The sequence below is a fragment of the Triturus cristatus genome, chromosome 10 (assembly GCF_964204655.1).
Source record: "Triturus cristatus chromosome 10, aTriCri1.1, whole genome shotgun sequence".
Lineage (NCBI taxonomy): Eukaryota > Metazoa > Chordata > Amphibia > Caudata > Salamandridae > Triturus > Triturus cristatus.
Window position 1 is genome coordinate 913347333 of NC_140593.1, and position 19277 is coordinate 913366609.

The 19277-nt window shown below is 41.0% G+C and overlaps 1 protein-coding gene across 1 annotated transcript in view; it reads left to right on the forward strand.

The window, feature by feature from the left end:
- Positions 1-3151: 3151 nt before the first annotated feature.
- Positions 3152-19277, forward strand: part of LOC146796250 (uncharacterized) — a 578389-nt gene continuing 562263 nt past the window's right edge. Inside the window, exon 1 of the mRNA XM_085631282.1 lies at positions 3152-3267. The gene's annotated coding sequence lies outside the window, so the exon portion shown is untranslated. The remainder of the gene's footprint in view (positions 3268-19277) is intronic.

Consider the following 19277-nt stretch of genomic DNA (forward strand, 5'->3'; position numbering starts at 1 on the left):
GCCCCAACACATTCATGCTGATCAAGTACAGTCTCCTCTATCACATCTATAGGTGGCAATTTTGATAGTTAATCAGCAACAACATTTTTCCCACAGGATATATGTTGTATATCCAAATTAACCTCTTGCAACTTTGCAATGAGTCTAATAAGTCTTGAAGATGCCTTTCCTGATCTGACCCCATCCATCATGTAAACCAATGGTTAATGATCTGTGACCAGTGCAAAATATTTACCCCACAAACATTTTTTAAACCTCTCTACTGCCCAAACACAGGCTAACACCTCTTTCTCTATAGTACTATAGTGCTGCTCCCCACCTCTCACTCTCTCCTTGCCATCAACCATCTGCCTGAAAACAGCACGAAACCAATGGAATTAGCATCCACCATTACATATGATTTACCAGTAGGATCAAAAGTGTTTAAAGCAGGAGCTTGTGTAATTAACTCCTTCACTTTTTCAAAGGTCTCATCATACTCCGTATTTCATTCAAAAGAAACCCCTTTCCTCAAACGTCTCCACAATGGTTCAACAACAACAGTATAACCATGCACAAATCTAGCACAATACTCTCCAAGTCCTACAAAGAATCTCAAAGAGTCTTTGTCATATGGTTTGATGGCATTATTGAGAGTTTTAACCAAGTTTTCTTCAGAGAAAATACCCTCACTAGATATTCTATGACCCAAATAGTCAATCTCCCTCACAACAAACTTGCATTTTTCCATGCTCACAGTCATACCCCTGAGCTCCAATGTTCCTAGCACAGTATCCAGCAAATCATAATGTTCTTTATTGGTTTTAGCAAATATGAGTATGTTGTCCTGGAATGCCCGTACCCCATTTATGCCCTGAAATAACACATCAATCAGTTTGTGGAAGACACTAACTGCCAAAGCTAATCCAAACAGCATCTTCAAAAACCTATATACCCCAAACAGGGCTACAAAGGCTGTAAAATCTTTCGAAACATCATCCAACGTAACATTGTGATATGCTGACTTGAGGTCAATTATCGAGAAATACCTGGCACCATCAACAGCTGACAGTAATTCTTGAATGCGTGGCAGCGGGTGACTGTCAACCACAATATTCTTGTTTAGAGACCTCAAGTCAATACTTAGCTTCAAGTTGCCATTTTTTAAAAGCAATTACTATAGCGGAAACCCACTCAGAACTATCAGTTGTCTCAATAATTCCTTCTGCACACAAAGTATCAATATAATCTTTAAATTTCTGACGAACACTTAAAGGTACCATTCTGACTTTGTATTGAACCGGTAGGACACCTTTTGTGTTTTGTGTGATGCATGAAACCTTTTACTTGCCATACTTTAGCTAGAAACACAGCCTCATGCCTAGAGATAATCTTGTCAAAATTTGATTCTTGAATGTCAGTTTGTCTCAAGGCCAAATCCCTCAACATAATGGAAGTGTCTGCTCCTGGACACACTATCACTCCGAGTTTTCCTAAATCAAACCACCCCATAATGTCTAAGCCATTGACTGCAACATAAATTTCTGTAAAAACTCTGTGCCCCTGAAACTCTAAATTATCTTAGAAAAAACCCAACATGGTGGTAATATCAAAATTGACAAAAGCCTTTGTATTCACATATGAATTTCCTAAATTCATATTTTCCCACTTATCCTTAAAAGTAACCTCTAACACAATGGTAATTGGCAATCCTGTATCCATCATTACTTCCAACATGCCATCCCAAATGTGTACACTTCCCCATGGGGCTTTAAAACAACTACCAATCATGTTTACCTCACACAATAAAGGAGGATCATATAACGTGAGTATCATATTTTCCAAATGATCATTAATATCACTGACAGAGCTCACACTCACTGCCACTGCTGACTTCATACTTCTGCACACACTTTGAAAGTGTCCAAATTTGTTACACTTGTTACATCTCCTCTTCATTGCAGTGCAATCACGAGTATTGCCAAGATGCAATTTTGAACCACATCTATAACAATAGAATTTACTCCCTTTATTCTCACCTTTACTCACCACAGGCTTAGACATTTTTTTCTGCATGGACAACACACACAGGCACAGTAGAAGAATTTACCACAGTGGAAGTTTACGCTTTAGATGAAAGAATAGACCTTCTGATCGATTTCAGCATACCAACAACCTCTCCTGTATCTGCTTAGACTCACATTTGAAAACAAATTGATCTTTGATATAAATATTCACAGTAGCCCAAAGTCGCAATTCGCAGCTAGTATCCTTAGAGCTGCAACAAACTCTTCCTCCAAATCCTCCCCAAATTGCTTTCCTTTAAAAAATGCATGTCTTTCAATCATGACATTTAGTGCACCCACAAATTGGTTTTCCAGTCTTGCTACAGCTTCCTTGAACACATACCAACCATCACTTTCACTTGCAGGTGGTGGAATAGGCTGCACATTTTCAAATATTTCAATTGCTGCATTGCCCAGTCAACCAAATAATAATGCTGCCTTACTTTCAAGTTTAAAATCCGCATTATCAATGGCAACAATATAATTTTTAAATGTCTTAAACCATTTTTTTCACACAAGAGCAGGATTTCCTGGTACTGGTAAAAATATAGATGCGGATTGAACATCTGTGAATTAGCTATATCGATCACACCAGAGAGAAATTTCCAAATATAATTAAAAATAAATAAATATTACTCCACTTTCTTTCTATGAGATGTGTGTATCACCAAAATGTTAAAAAACGAAACCTGACACGCTGCCTTTACAATGTGTGCGCATCACAAAAATTACAAAAACACTAAAGCCGACTTTGGAAATAAGTGTGCTTATCACTGATGAGCTGATCTGCAAAAGCAAATGTTTACACTCAATGCACTGTGAAGAAAAACAAAACTGTCTGCTGGTGTCTTTGTTGTAATTGGAGGATCCAACCATGACTGTGTTATCAAAAGATGGCCGCCTAACACACAGGTTACGTGATGACACCTCCACAACGTCAAAGCTGCTTCTCACACTAGACTTCTTCCAATATGGCTGACACATTCACACATACGTGTTGACATCCAGCTGGCCACAAAAAAATTACTAATCCACAAGAGGCTGCTCGCGCAATAGCGGAACAGAGAAAAGAACGTACTGGAGAAGCTTCACGTTCCAGGCAGTCATGCTCCACCACCGTTAGCAACCAATGCAGGCTGCAGGATCACGTACCGAGATCTCCAAATGACCGCTGATCTACAGATCACCAAGGTCCAGCCGAAGCCACAAATACATGTTCCAGGTAATTAAACAGTACCTTAAATCGCCGTATGGTACGAAGTAAAGTAGAACACAAATCCATACCAACTATGGAAATGCTGAAAATCCTTATCTGCCAACACAGTTTTGCATTGTTCCCCCTCACAGTGGGCCAGCACTAAGACCAGCACTCGTCAGAAATTAAATGACTGGAAGGTGCCAACTAGAATTAGATAAACATAGGTTTATTTCTAAGTGTCTTTTATATGCCCACTGGTGAGGAAAATGCAGATCAAAACAGCTCGTTCTTCAGCCACCAGCTTAGCTCCCTCGGACTCCCAACATTCTATATTCTCTCAACATGACCTCCCTTCCATTCCATATTAACATTACATGACATATACAGGATTATATATGACCAAATACAATTCCATACAGCATAAAGGCAAAAGATCAGCAGTCAAAGCTGGGCATATTGATCTTATCAATGCTTGTTGATTTTTGCAATGGACATCACTAAGAGCAAGGGCTACAGACAATGAAAAATGTACACTTAGCAGAATGCTCTGGGTGTGGAGAGCTATCAGTTTAGGGCACTCACTGCATTATATCATGACAGAGAGAGGTTAAAGCATAGATCTAGGGTGTTTGTTAAGCCACCAGCAGGAGAACATTATAATTCATTACAGTGTACATCACATGCACTTAAGAATTTATGTATTTCCTAAAATAAATGCATTCTGTAGTGCTATGCACATTGTAATTAATTCCTTTTTACCAGACAGAGAGTATCAAATGAAAGAAACAGGGCTAAACAGAACCACGTTTTGCGTCTGTCCCTGGTACTGCGATTGTGATCGAGGAGGACAGGAGTAATAAGGGCAGTGCCAGGGGTATCAAGGTGCAAGCCTGGGGTTGCAGCTACAAACAATGGTGACCTCTAAATGATGTCTAAGAATTGAATAGAGTCTACTTATTATTCTACAATGTACAATGTGGTTGGAATAGAACATGTGACCTATCTCTACAGCTCCTCGTGTAATGTATCACCAACAGCTACATGGTGATGGTCAAGCTCTGCTTGCTTGGGTGAAGGAGCCTTTCTCTTGGAAGATTAATTATGTATTGTGTGATAAGTCGCGCTGAATTACATCGATTCCGAAGCTTGCGCTGGTTCCAACTTTTTTTAAAATATGTGCAAAAAGGAAGCAATGGTGCTTTTGTCAGGAAACCGCCCAAAACATTCTCCAAACAAATATGAACAAAGCACACATTAACAACAAGTGTTTTCAAACACCTCTGGTGCAAAAGCATATATCTTCACTGCTTATGTGTGACTAAAATGTTCTTTTGCACAATAGCCACATTAGACTCTGAAATGGTGAACCAGGGCTCAAATCGTAAAGTGATCAAGTTCAGAAGGTGTAAGCTGGGAAGGAGCTTCTCCTTTTTAATTCAGCTGTGTACATGTACATGATGATCATAATAATAGTTTTTTCTTTTTAATAATGATAGCTCATAGTGCTAAAAAAGGAACAGTTGTCTTCTATTTTCCAGAAGTACTGTGGGAAATCTGACAATATGTGAAACAAGAGGGTACTGGGAATTGTAGGAGTGTGCTGCATAGGTATACCAAAGAGTGGGTCTCGACTTTCAGTACTGTTTTCTTTTTATTTTATTGTATTCATTATATATAGAGATTTTACCAACCAGCGGTGGGCAGCGAGTCAGGAAATATGTGTTTTCCCTCTGGGAATACAGGCAGGCTGAAAGGTTAGTAAAGGTAAATTGGATGGGGAGGGGGGTGGGTGATTGTCAGGTTACATTGGTGTGCTTTGTGTATGCAGATGAGAGTGTCCTGGTTTCTGACTAGTTGATGGAGGTGTGTTAGAAATGGGAGTCTCTAGCTATCAGAGGTATGCACCTTGTCCAAGTAGGGACCCTTCCTTCTAGTCAGGGTAAGGGGATTACACGTCTAAAATAACCCTGCCTACCCCCTTGGTAGCTTGGCACAAGCAGTCAGGCTTATCTCAGAGGCAATGTGTAAAACATTTGCTCATAACACACAGTATACAGTGAAAACACTACAAAAGAACACCACATCAGTTTTAGGAAAAGAGCCAATATTTATTTAAGTAAAACAAGTCGAAAACGATACAAATCCAACATACAGCACTCAAGATATGAATTTTGCAAGAATAAACTTAAAATACAGTTCCTTGAAGTTGATTGCTCCGTCTGGGGCTATAGCTGCGTAGTTAGGAAAATGAATCCAACAGTTCAGGCCGACTGCGGTGTCGCGAAGTCCTTCAAACTGTACCTTGGAAATGTAGGGCGCCGTGGACCTTGTGATGAGCTCTGAAGAAGCGGCATCATCGGCGCTGGTTCTGGAGGGTGGTGCTGGAGTCGTTGGGCCTTCGAAGTCATGCTCGTTGCAGATTGACCTCCGTGAGGTTGAAGTCAGGAGCGTAGGTAGGCTGCGGCGGTGCATAGTGGAATGCTGCAGCGTGCGGTGCCCTCAGGTCGTGTGCAGTCTGTGGCTTGGGACAGGATCCAGCGGCATTGGTAAGACCAGGGCTGCGGTGTGAAGTATGGCGGTGCTCGAAGGTCACAGTGCAAGCAGGGGCGGCATGTTTGCTGAAGCGATGTCATCAGTAGACGATCTGGAGTCAATGACGTTGGTGGACGAAGGTTGTGTCATGTAACTTACGAGTGGTGCCCCCAGGCCACGATGCAGGCAGTTGTGCCGATGTTGACATGGAGCAACATCATTGGGGATGCCAGGGCGGCATTGCGAGGCAAGGTGGTGCAAAATGTGGATTCCTCCGGTCATGGTAGAAGCAGCGGCTCGGTGGCAGCTTCTGGCATCATCGTAGGTGAGACCAGGGTTGCAGTGTGAAGCGGAGCAGAGCGGTGATCTGTGAGGCACAAACAGGTCACAGAGCTGGCAGCGTCGTTGTTGACAGCATTGGGTTACTTTGTCTTTTGCTGCAGCACAAAACACACTGTTCCCAGTGCTGGTAGTAGATCATCTTGAAGTCTTTGCTGTTCCTGAAACTTCTTGAACAGGGGGCAAGCTCTATTTCAATCCCTTGGAGAAACTCAGAAAAATAAGCTGCGTAAAGTCCAGTCCAGTCCTTTCACTGGCCAAGACAAAAGTAGCCGCTGCAGGCCAACACAGCAAAGCACAGAGCAAAGTGGTAGATGCCTCCTGACAACTTTTCCAGCTCTCCTTTTTTTACAGGTTCCTCAGTCCAAAAGAGTTCTAAAGTTCAACATTTATATTACTTTTCCCTTTGAATTTTAACAAGTCCCTCTTGCTCAGTAGAAACCAGTTCTATCCTCTCTAGTCCAGCTTCACTATAGGAGGTGGAGACATCAGTGTGCAGAGTAGACACAGCCTATTCAGGTGCTAGTGAAAACTCTCCCCACCACTCTAAATGCAGAAAGGTCTATTCAGCCTGGCAATGAGTCACCCAGGAGAGGCAGGACACACCTCAGCCCACCTTGTGACTGTGTAGTGTGAATGCGCATCCCTAGCTACTGTCACTTCAAAACAGTGAACACACAAACAGGCTGAGGCCCACAGGATGGTTAAGCAAGAAAATGCCCACTTTCCGAAAGTGGCATTTTCAAACACACAATCTAAAAACCACCTTTACTAAAAGTTGTATTATTAAATTCTGAGCTCAGGGAGCTTAAACTCCATTGCTCTAGCTTTTCTCAAGAGTGACAAATGAAATGCACAGTATTTCACTATCAGGACATGTAGCACACACAACTACATGTCCTACCTTTCACATACACTGCACCCTGCCCATGGGGCTACCTAGCCCTACCTCAGGAGTGACTTCCATTTAAGAAAAGGGAAGGTTAGGGCTAGTCAAGTGGGTGCACTTGTCAGTTCGACATGGCAGTTAAAACTGCATGCCAACACTGCAGAGGGAGGTCTGAGACACCTTTGAAGGGCTACTTGTGTGGGTGGCACAACCAGTGCTGCAGGCCCACTAGCAGCATTTGATTTACTTGCCCTGGGCGCACACAGTGCACTGTACTAGGGACTTACTAGTAAATTCAAATTTTCCACAGCCAGGGTGGGTAGCAAATCATGATTTTATTAAAGACACGGAGGCTGATATTATGCATATTTCTTTAATTGCCAACTCACAGCAGCAACAACAAACAATGTGAAAGAACTTAGAACATTAGACTTAACATTCCAATGTCCATATAATCCAGTGAGAGGCAGCCATCTTCCTTCTTTATGCTGTGAACACACTCAAAAGTTTGAATTAAGGCAATAAAACTGATACCAAATGGTTAAATCCAATGACCCAAAGAGCCTTCTTCCTCCAACATTACTTCTTCTTGTCTCCTCCTGAAAGAATCAAGAACAATCATTAGTGGGTGGGAAAAATACACAGGGAGGGATAATATCAGCCTCCGTGTCTTTAATAAAATCATGATTTTCTACCCACCCTGGCTGTGGAAAATCTGAATTTCATGGCAAGGCACGGTGGCCAATATTATACATGTTCAAAGTCTTGCCATGATATTCGCTACTGGACAATCCACAGGCTTAAAGTAAAATTTCTGAAAAACAGAATCAGAAGACCAATCAGCAGCAGCTAAAATGGCTGATAAACCCCCAGCCAGGATGAAAGCCTTAGAAGCCATTGCCCCTCTAGCGAAGTGAGTGCCAAATTTACTTAAATCAATCTCCGCTTTATTCATGACCTCCTTGACCCAACGAGCCAAGGTAGGAGCGGAGACTGCCTTGTGTGGAGGTCTGTAAGAAATTAACACCTGAGAATAAGCACCATGTCTCAGACATTCAGTCCTTCTCTCATCCTCACGTATGCACCTTACCACGCAAAGTTTTCTACATTCATGAAAGCTAGGGTAGAAAATTATTTTTGACATAGTTTTGGTTCTTTTGGAGAAACGAACAACTTCTGGAACAAACCTACGCCAAGCAATCTCTAAGCATTTCTTTACATCCGAAACCCTCCTGAAAGACATCAGACACAGCAACATAACAAATTTTAAAGAAAGATCTCTGAGGCTTAGAAACTTGTTTTCACTCCAACTCATCAAATATCTCAAAACAACATCCACATCCCAAAGGGAAGAGAATTTTGCTCCCAGGGGTGCCTTAATTCTCACACTCCTCAAGAGTCTCCTTATCACATCATGTTGACTGATAGGTATGCTATCCACTAAATCATGACCTGCAGAAATAGCCGACCTTCCAATATTAACAGTACTATAGGACTTACCATCATGAAAAACCTCAAATAAGTAGTTAACTACTTCGACTACGGGAGCTGATACTGGATCCAGACTCCTCGAAGCACACCAATGAACCCATCTCCCCCAAGCCAACCTGTAGGCCTTTGAGGTCCCTGAAGCCCATGACTCCTTAATGAGCTTTGAAGCCTCCGAAGATAAGCCCGACATTTGCCAGACTTTCCCAAAATCAACCAAGCCATTAGCCTCAAATGACCTTGAAGAACCAACTAGTGAAAATCTCCTAAAGCGTTGGTTAGCAAATCCGGCACATTCGGAAGATGTACCAGGTCGGCAATCAACATCTCCATAACATCTGGGTACCAAACTTGAGGCATCCAAAGCAGGGTTATTAAAACAACCTCTGACCATTTGTTTTTCCCTTTCAAAATAACCCTCTGAATCAGAGCAAAGGGGGGAAATGCATAACAACGAGACCTGTTCCAAACCTGCAGAAATGCGTCCACCACTTCTGCAGCTGGGTCCGGCCTCCAGCTGAAAAATCTGCAAACCTGAGCATTCACTCTGTTCGCAAAAAGATGTAGTAAGAAAGGAAATCATCTCCTGTTCAACAATAAGAAAATTACCCTATTTAGTCTCCAATCGCTGAAGTGTTTCAGTTGCTTTGAGTTTCAATCTGTTATGGAATTGTTCACCCCTGGCAATTATTGAGTCAGAACCATAATGTTTCTGCTCAGACAAAAAGGCCCAAACTCCCTTGCCAAGTCCGCTTAACCCCTTGTGCGCCCATGACGAGCTGGACTCGTCATGGGCCGCGGTTGCGCTGTGCCCATGACGAGTCCAGCTCGTCATGAACCCCGCCCGCTAATGCAACGGCCGGCACAGGGCGGGGAAAGGGTGTGGCACACAAGGGGTTAAGCTTTTGAACCGGGACTCCATAATTTGTTTACATACCTCACTGCAGAAATGTTGTCCATCTTTAAGAGAACACAACATTTGACCTGGTCCCTTGAAAAACTCTTCACCGCAAAGGAACCTGCCAGCAACTCCAGGCAATTGATATGCATCTTGCTCTCCTGACCTGTCCACTTTCCTCTAGTAGTCAATGAGCCACAACTGGCTCCCCAACCCTGAAGGCTGGCATCTGATTCTATAATCATGTCTGGGCTTGGACCGAAGATTGCCCTTCCATTCCATGCCTCGAGCTTTTTCAACCACCATGCCTGTCCCTCCTGCACCTCTGCATTTATCTGAACTCTCTGAGAGTAACTCACCCCTTTGTTTAGATACAAGGTCCTTAGTCTCTGAAGCGCTCAATAGTGCAAGGGAGCCGGAAAAACGCCCTGGATGGAGGCTGTAAGGAGTCCAATAACTCTTGCTACCTGCCTCAAAGCAACCTATTTGCTCCCTAGAATCTTTTGCATCTCCATGCGAATCGTCCTCACTTTCTCCATTGGTAATCTCAAGATACAATCCAACGCCCAGATCTGAAATCCTAGGAAAACAGTCTTCTGACCGGGTACAAAATATGACTTTTTCCTGTTTACTACGAAGTCCAAATCCTCTACCACCCTGACTGCTAAGGTTGTATGTTCTTGAGCTTGTTCCTTGTTCTCCGACATTATGAGAATGTCGCCCAAATAAATGATCAACCTTATCCCCCTTGATCATAACCAAGCCGCTATGGTACACATCACCTTCGTGAAACACCAAGGGGCAGATGTCAAACCGAAGGGGAGTCTCTTGAATCTCCACATGGTCCCTTGCCTTTGGAAATTTAAAAGGTTTTTTTGTTCTACATAAACAGGAATAGTCAAATAAGCATCTTTCAGATCCAGACCAGTCAACCAGTCTCCCTTCCTCAAGTTGTCTCTCAGCATATGAATACCTTCCATCTTGAAATGGTTGTATTCCACCCATTCGTTCAGATCCTTGAGATTTATCACTGGCCTCATAGTCTTGTCTTTCTTTTCCAGGAGAAAAAGATTGCTTACAAACCCAATGCGTGAATTGTCTGCTTTTTCTATGGCAGCTTTCTTTTCTAACTCTAGAACCTCCTGACTTACCAAGTTCTCTTGTTCTTTTCCGAATCTTAAAAGTGGTGGTCTTCTTACCTGAATCGGATTTGCAACAAAGTCTATCTGGTAACCAGAAACAGCCTGTAAGACCCAAGGGTCTGAGGTGAGGTTCCATCAGTCTAAAAAGAGAGCAAGCCTGCCACCCACCTTTACTAGAATGGACAAAGGGTCTTTTCCCAAACATACCTTGGAACCTTGTTCTTCTCTCCTACCTCTATAGTGACCTCTTCCACCTCTTTGTCTCGGAGGGTAGAATCCAGGGGAGTAGGACCCTGATTGAAATCCTCAAGATCTGAAACCACCTCTGGAGAAGGAGCCTCGAGAAATTTCAATTCCGCGGACGGGGAATTGGCCCGCATTGTCCCAGCCGTTCCAAAAACCTTTCTAATGTCCTCTTGGACTTTCTGTATATAAGTGAATGCCCCTGCATATCTAGCCATCTCTTTAACAAACTCCCCCCAAAGAGTAAACCATTGGCTAACTGGCCCGACTCCTTACATGCTAGCTCCACTAACTTTGGGTCTATCTTCATCAGTAAATTTTTCCTCCTTTCAACACACAGTGACGTGTTGACATTGCCCAACAGACAAACGGCCCTTTGGACCAATTGCCGCAGTTCCTCAGTAATTACAGCACCTTCTTGTAGATATGCTTCTTCGCATAAATAAAAAATCTTGATCCACGGACCAAAAACAGCAAGGAGGCGATCTTGACACCTCTTGAGCCCTTTATCAAGTCCCCTTCTAGGGTCCCTGCCCATTTTTTTTAGGAAAGTTAGCATCTTAGCGTCCAGCTCTGGGTTAAAAGCAACCTTATTTGCCAACGAAGGTCTAGGGCACTCTGACCTCAGCCTTGTCCTAACCTCTTTTGGCATCTCTTTCCTTATCCAGTACTCCACATACTGAGCAACATGTTTAGCGGGAACCCCCTGTTGAGAGAGTGGGTGTTGGATAGTGTTTGGGTCAAACATGAGCTACCCTAATGGATCCATCACTTGAACCAACAAACCATCATCTTTCACCTTTTTAATTCTCTTTTTCTTAACTTCCTCCTTGTCAGAGGATTCGAAATCTGAAGAACACGAAATGACAACGTCCCCACTGCTTGAGGACTCACCGCAGACTATGGCTCTGTGATCCCTTTTGGTGGCCTTTATAGCCTGCTCCTTTAACTAATTGCGAGTTGTCTTCCCTGTGCCTTTCATTATAAAGCCCCCTTTGTCTTTTCTCTCTTTTCCTATTGCCAGCTGTTTTCTCTTCTGGCTGACTTTCATACCACTTCCACTAGCTGGGGAACCATCTATAACCTCCTCCACAGACCAGAACTGTTCTTCTCTATTTATCTTCTTTGATACTCTGCCCTCTAACTTATCCATGCAATCATCCAACTTTTTCCCAAGTTGAGATGCCAGGGCTGATACCACCTTATCTACACACTCTTTGACCTTTAGGTCCAAAGAATCACCATTTCCAATAGATTCCTCCATTCCACTAATATTCACCTTTCCAAAATGAAACAAACCTTATTATAAAACCTAGAACACTCAAACAATAAACAACACTTCACAAAGAAATACTCCCTTCAGGTCAAATCACAAACCCACTAGAAACAAAAATCACCTTCCTCAAGAAACTGCCAGATGAACTCCAGTTGACAGTTGCCCTTATAAGCCCCTCAGTCTGACTAGAAAAAAACGGACTTCTGCCTCTTTTGCTTGTCCAAAAGATGGCTGCCAATTCATCATAGTAAAAACACAGAAAATGGCCTCCGCATAATGAGATGCATCTACGGTGGCCTAAAGGCATCAAAACTACCCTTGAACTAAAGCGGGATCAAAAGAAGGTAATGGTCCTTTTAATATAACTCAAAAAAGTCTTTTGATAATACTCAGAATTATTAACTCCTCCGCATCGGGTCACGCGATGCTATCACGCGCCTGATTTTAAATAAACACATTGCGCACGTCAGGAGTCAGCAGCGATGCTCACACGATCATGCCAAACTGTCCAGCGCGCGGCAGGAGGAGTGTGCCCCTCGCGTGAGCAGGTGATTCACTGCGGGAGCTGCGGATCGAAAGTGGAAAAAATTGCCTGTAAAATACAAAGACGCTCTCCCGCTAACTAATAAAAACAGACCCGAAAGAAAGAAAAACAAAATTCCAATCCTAAACGCTCATAAGGTGCTGCCTGTGACAACAAACATGTAGGTCGTGAGCGCCGAGCAACGGTCGCGCTCACGCTCAGCAAGAATAATTCAGAATAAAAGCAAGAAAAGGAACCTTTTCGGCGGGAGCGGCAAAACACGTCTCCCTTAAATTTAGAGTATTAACAAAGGCAAGCGAAGTTATGAGCAAAAACGCAGCAATACCCCAAATATTTTTTTAAGCATATAAACGATATACTAGAAATATGTATTAAATATAACAAGCCAATACTGATCCATGCACGCAGAAAAACCAAGTCCTTTCACACAGAGTAAATTAAAATATTCACAATCAAGCAGAAAAGTTAGATCAAAAGAGAGCGAACTTATCTAAGCTGTGAACAGCAACAAAGAAGGAAGATGGATGTCTCTCACTGGATTATATGGACATTGGAATGTTAAGTCTAATGTTCTAAGTTCTTTTACATTGTTTGCTGTTGCTGCTGTGAGTTGGCAATTAAAGAAATGTGGATAATATTGGGCTCCGTGCCTTGTTATAAAATCAGATATAACAGTCATGAAAAACCAATCATAACACAATATACAGTAGAAGCACTTGCACTGTTAGCACTGAATAGCAGTGAAAAAGCACGCAGAGACACTAAACCAGCAAAAATGCAGTCCATCGTACCATCAAAACACGAGATCAGAAACCAAAAAGACAGGGGAAGCATGCCAAAAGATGCCAGGTCTAACAAGATGGCTGACCAGTTGTGACATGGGGAGAAAATGAAGAAGGGCTAGGGTCTTGAAGTTTTCCCCCAAATGTAATGTTAGTAGGGGACGATTCTATAGGTTAGCAGCACATGCAAAAAAAGGCCTTACATAGAAGACTGCACACATTATGTGATGACTGGAAACATGGTATTGTATTGTATAGTTGTTTTGGTTCCTGTAAGTCTTGTGGTGCAAGGGTCAAAGGTTCGAAAACAATTGCTAAAAGTATTGGTGACAAGTTGCAACCTTGTCCGTTGCCCATTGTTATAGCAACATCGTAACCCTTCCATTTGGTAATAGCGAAGAATTCACATATTTTTGTGGGCTGGCAATCGTTCTGATGAGCTGAGAGGGAAAAATCATTACTTGAACGACTATAAATAAATGTTTTCAGTTCACAAGGTTGAACATCATCTTTGCAGGTAGAAATAATATTATAGCTGGGATCTTACATAAGGAGAAATAATCTATAGGTTTCCACTAAGAAGTGGATATGTGTAAAGCTGATGGTCCGGAATGAAACCATTTTGGTCTTCATGGATTAGGGTAGGGACCACAATAGTCATGCAGGATACTATGATTTTTGTAAATATTTTATAGCCCACATTCAATAGTTATTGAGTGATATGAATCGACTTCTTTAGATCTTTACCTTAGTGAAGGTAACTAAGATTATCTTTTGAAAGAAATTGGGGTAACCTAATGTTAGCATATCATTGAATAGTTGTGTTAAAGAACTATTGCTGTGATGATGGCCTTGTTGATGATCTGTTAGGCTTCTCCCGATGAAGGAGGTGGAACAGCGTATGCCTTCTGGGGTAGGTGTGGTAACCATCTGGTAATCTTTAAACTCTCATGTCAGATAAAGGGAGTCCTCACTAATGAACGTCATTGTAATGTAGTTTTCCAAGGCTTCTGCAGGTACAGTGATTTGAGGCACTTGACTTTAGGGCTTTACTGCAACCTCAATTATGTGTGTTTTTCACTTTTTAACCTGGAGGTGGGTGTGCTCATATTCCTATGTTATGTTAGGGTTCATGGCACACTTGCTACGCATCAGTTTGACACACAGCATGTGTGCTTCAATCCTGTCTTCTTCATACTAAGGCACCAAGATGTAGACCCTATATCTTTTTATTTCAATGTCTGCACAATCTCACATTTGTAAACTGTGCTTTTGCTGTCCTGCATATATTCCACTTATTTTATTATACTACTTGCTAGTGCACACTATTATTAAAAGAAATCCTCCATGTTGCTCTTATATGGTTGCTGTGATCAGCCGGCTCTACCATCTGTGCAAACACATCCTTCATTATTTTTAAAATCGAGATGAAATAGCTGCTTTTCAAGGAGTATCTCTCATTCTAATTGACAAACTGCTTGTCAGGTACTACAACTAAAAAATGTGTCTAGATGCTGGGATGGTCTGTATCTTGCCAACTGGATCATGCCTTGAGTAATTTTCCTCCATCGTCTTTGCAAATAAGAATTTTGTGAATCTTATTATATGTATAATGCTAAACTTGAAAAACAAATGTGTTTTCTAAGCACTCTGTAATGGTAACTACACTTTTTTTTAAATCTCCGCCTTATGTTGTAATTTCTCCTAACTCTGTATGTGTCTAGATCACATTTTACAAAATCACACTACAAATAAATAAATACACTCAGAGATGTGATAATACATGATTAGCAAAGCTTGTTTTTATTTACTAACGAGCACTCCATGAGTGTGTTTCCTTGCTCTTGCCCTCTTTCTGTTCACCCAAGCCTTCCTTTTGCTACCCTCCTCCCAATGCTCCCTGTCCTGCTCTCTGATTTCTCCCCATCCTTCTCCTCATGTTATAATTTTAAAAATGTTTTTTCTAATTTTTTTTTGCCTGACCGCTGCAAAGTGTTGCTGGAAGACTTGCTTGCTTTTCATGCTTTGCATACACTTCTTTTTGACTTTTTAAAAAATATTTTTATTTACTGTTCTAACATGGTCAATCACCATGATTGGATGGTAAACTAAAAATAGCTACCATTTCTCATGATGTATTGGTAAATTAAAAATAGCTACCATTTCTCATGAAGAATGTGCATGCAGTGTCGCATACTCACAACATCCGTGTCACAGCGCATGGTGCATATTGTTGGCCACAGTGTAATGGGTTTTCTTCACCTTGCATCTGATACCTCTTCTAAAGAAATAGAAAGTGGTAAATTAATTATGGGTAAAGTGTATGGGGCATCATTGCTGTCGAGACTCAGAGCTTAATATAATGAGAAAAAAGGTGTTCTCACTAACAGGCTACATTTACTGTGGTTTTGACTCTGTAACTAAGGTGTCCACCATCATAACATTCACTTTAAATAAAGGGGCTAGAAGAAGAGGGTCTGCATTGAGGTGGGGCATGGTAAGCAGGAAGTTCATGTTGTCACAATGAGGAAATCGAAATATTTAACATACATCATAACACCATAGACATGAGATGGAATGATTTATAACAGCTCCCCCTAATGGCCACTAGGTTATTCCCTGGTGTGGGTATATTCAAGGCCCCTTTGGCTATATTTGGGTGCAGGATTGTGAGCTAGAATTATTGAGACAACGACAACACCAGGGTGAAGGTGAAGTTAGGTGAGTCTGAACATTAAAAGGACCAGCATTACACTGTGTTCAATTACATACAAACTACTTATACTTAATGTAAACGAGCTTAACCCTCCTTAGAGTTATGGAACTAAGATTAACTGCATATTCCTATGTAGTGCTCCTATGGGAAACACACTTTAAGTGAGAAGATCAATTTAGGATATGTCATAGGATTTGTCATAATCAATTTTGGGCAAGAGTAGCAATAGTCTGTAAACATTTCACTGCGGAAGAGGGGGCCAAGGTGAAGATAGATAAAGGGAGATGGTTGGCAGTATGTCAGCTTGACCTCTCCTACACCTTTCTCCACAAACATATACCAAACATAGGACAAAATGCTTTTTTAAGTGACGCTTTACCAACCCTTCTGAATGTAGTAGTTGAGGGGGAAGACCCTAATCTGACAATGGACCGCAATCTGGACAGAACTGGAAGATGGATAACTCCACAGAGGCAGTGTTCCAGTGACTGAAAAGATTGATAGAGGGCCAGGGTTTGGTGTATTTGTGGTGCTACTTACCTTCAGATGAGGACTACTCATTAATCTATTGTGTACTTAACTCCTAATTCTGCACTAATGATATTTTCATGTCTCTCCCCATTTTGCACTCACTCTTTCAAGTCCATATATCTGATATATCTATATCAGACTGTTATGTTCTGATGCTTATGATGTCATTGGGTTGTGTAGTAGAATGTTGAGATCAAGTTGAAGGAGTTTTCATGGCAGAAGGCTGCACTGTTAGCGGTCTATCTTAGTATCCATTAAGATTTACAAGAGCTCATGGGTTTGTGTGAAAAAGGTATCCTTGAATCCGTTGGGTCTTCATTGTGGTTATCAGCACACAAGAGAAATGATGAGGTAAGAATACATGCGGATCTTTATAGTCTTAATAAGAGTATATGGGCTGATTCTCGTTCTCTTCCCAAGATTACTGAACTGTTGACCAAGTTAGAAGGTTCAAAGTGGTTTTCTAAGTTGGAATTAGCTGTTGCGTACCATCAAATTGAACTTGAACCCTCATCCAGACATCTCACAGTATTTGTGTCTCCTGTTTGGTACATTTCAATACTGCAGACTGCCTTTTGGGTTGGCATTGGCAGCTCCAGACTTTCAAAGAATTATGTTAAAAATGTTTAGAGGAATAAAAGGCATTTCCGTTTTCTAAGTGATATTCTTATCTATGCTTCCACTAGAGAAGAACATGATATTGAAAACAGTTTGTGAGATTAAGCAGTAGCAAAGTATTGTCTGTAAAGCAGAAAAGTGTCACATATTGAGGGAAAAGGTTGAATATCTGGGACATGTTTTTTCTGCGAATGGAGTGGAACTGAGGCCTGGTCTAGTCAATGTCATTTTATATGCTTCGCCACCTGTTGACAAATCAGGTCTCAAGTCATTTATTGGTCTTAGTGAATTTTATTCCAGATATATTTCTGAATAAGTAAGTTTAAGTCAAGGTGATGTGAACACCTAGTTTTTTGTGAAGTGTGCATTAGGGAAAATACATACATTTACTTTTGGCGCTGGTGTTCATAGTTATGTGTACGCATTTTTTAGCATTTTCTGTGTGATTTGTGTTTTTAATTGCCGTAAATATTCTTGTTATCGATTTTGTAGCAAGGTTTTTAGTGGTTATAGTTATGGAGTTTGACAATACTCCTCCACCGTTTTTGGTAATGCCACGTAACCCACCAATTAAATTTAAAAAATAGTTTGATGCATTTGAATTGTATTTAGGGGCAATTGGTGCTTCCCATTTCTTCTTCTCCATTGCTTCTGTAGGATTTGAAGAAGGGGTATATTTAGGCATTTGCCATCCCTTGTTGTTAATTAGGGAGAGGAAGTGGTGGAGTATTTAGAGACTCTGTAGGCGCTTCCACTTCAACCAAATTTAATGGTGATACAACACAGGGTTTTCAAACAGGAGAAAAACATGGTAAAGATATGGACACATACATCTTGATTCTCTGAAGATTAGTTTCTGATTGCCAATTTGATGTGTTTACTGACCAGTTGGTAAGAGACCAATTTATTAGCAAATGTACAGACAGGACAATTCAACAACAGACACTGTCTATGGGCAATCCTTCTCTTGAAGAAACCATTAGAACTGCAAAAAGTATTGAAACATCTAAGGTATCCTTAAGGGAACAGGAAAATAAGCATTCAGAATGTATTAGTGTGCTTAAGTCTAAAGTTGATACATTTGTAAGAAACACGCAGATTGATACAAATGCATTTTTTAAACGGTCTGATTTGTGTTTCAGATGTGTTGACAATACACATTTTAAGGGTTACAAAAATTGTCCTGCTAGGAATGTTACATGTAGAATGTGTGTTGGTAGAGTTGGCAATGACAAGAATGTTGCTAGAACATGAGCTGTCCAAAGTGAAAGATCTAGTGAAATTATTAAAATAAACTGGACATCACCTCAGTGTTTGCAGATCAACATAGAGGAGATAATTTTCCTTAAAAAAGGCAGGTCTTCTGCAAAAATGGAGAAAAAAAGAGAGCATTATGGTGCCTAAGCAATCACAATTTCACATGAAAAAGCCGCAAAAACACAGTATTAAGATGACCTTTGTGACATTTAAAGCCTGAGCTCCTGGAGAACAGGAGAAGCAGGAGACCTTAAAGAGTTTAATTGTTGACTTTACATAAACGGACCAAAGGAGGGGAGTGATTCAGGGCTGGAAGGATCATGTCTTGAAGACATATGTTATTGAAAATGTAACAAGTGATACATTGCTATCTCATCAAATGTACGTTTCTGGCAAGAGCTTTTTATTCTGTAAATTTATAATGAATATCTCTGATAAGCAAGATCACTCAAAAAACATTCAGGGATAATTTAGTAACTATTTAGCTTAGAAATTATCCCAGGAATATCATAAATGTTGTGACCATTTCCCTCTAAATCTTTATTATTTTATTTATTTTAATCACTTGCTTTAAGGATTCATACTTTTAGTTATAAGTTCTTAAACACATACAGGACAGGTTCAATTTTAGCTATAGACTCCATTTTAGTTGGCCTGACCAGCTTGCTTACCTTTGGCCTTAAATCCATGATAGGTAATTGAGGCTTCCATCTTTGGCAATGGAAGCTGCAATTTCTCCTCAAATTATGCACATCATCAACATGTATACCTTTGACACA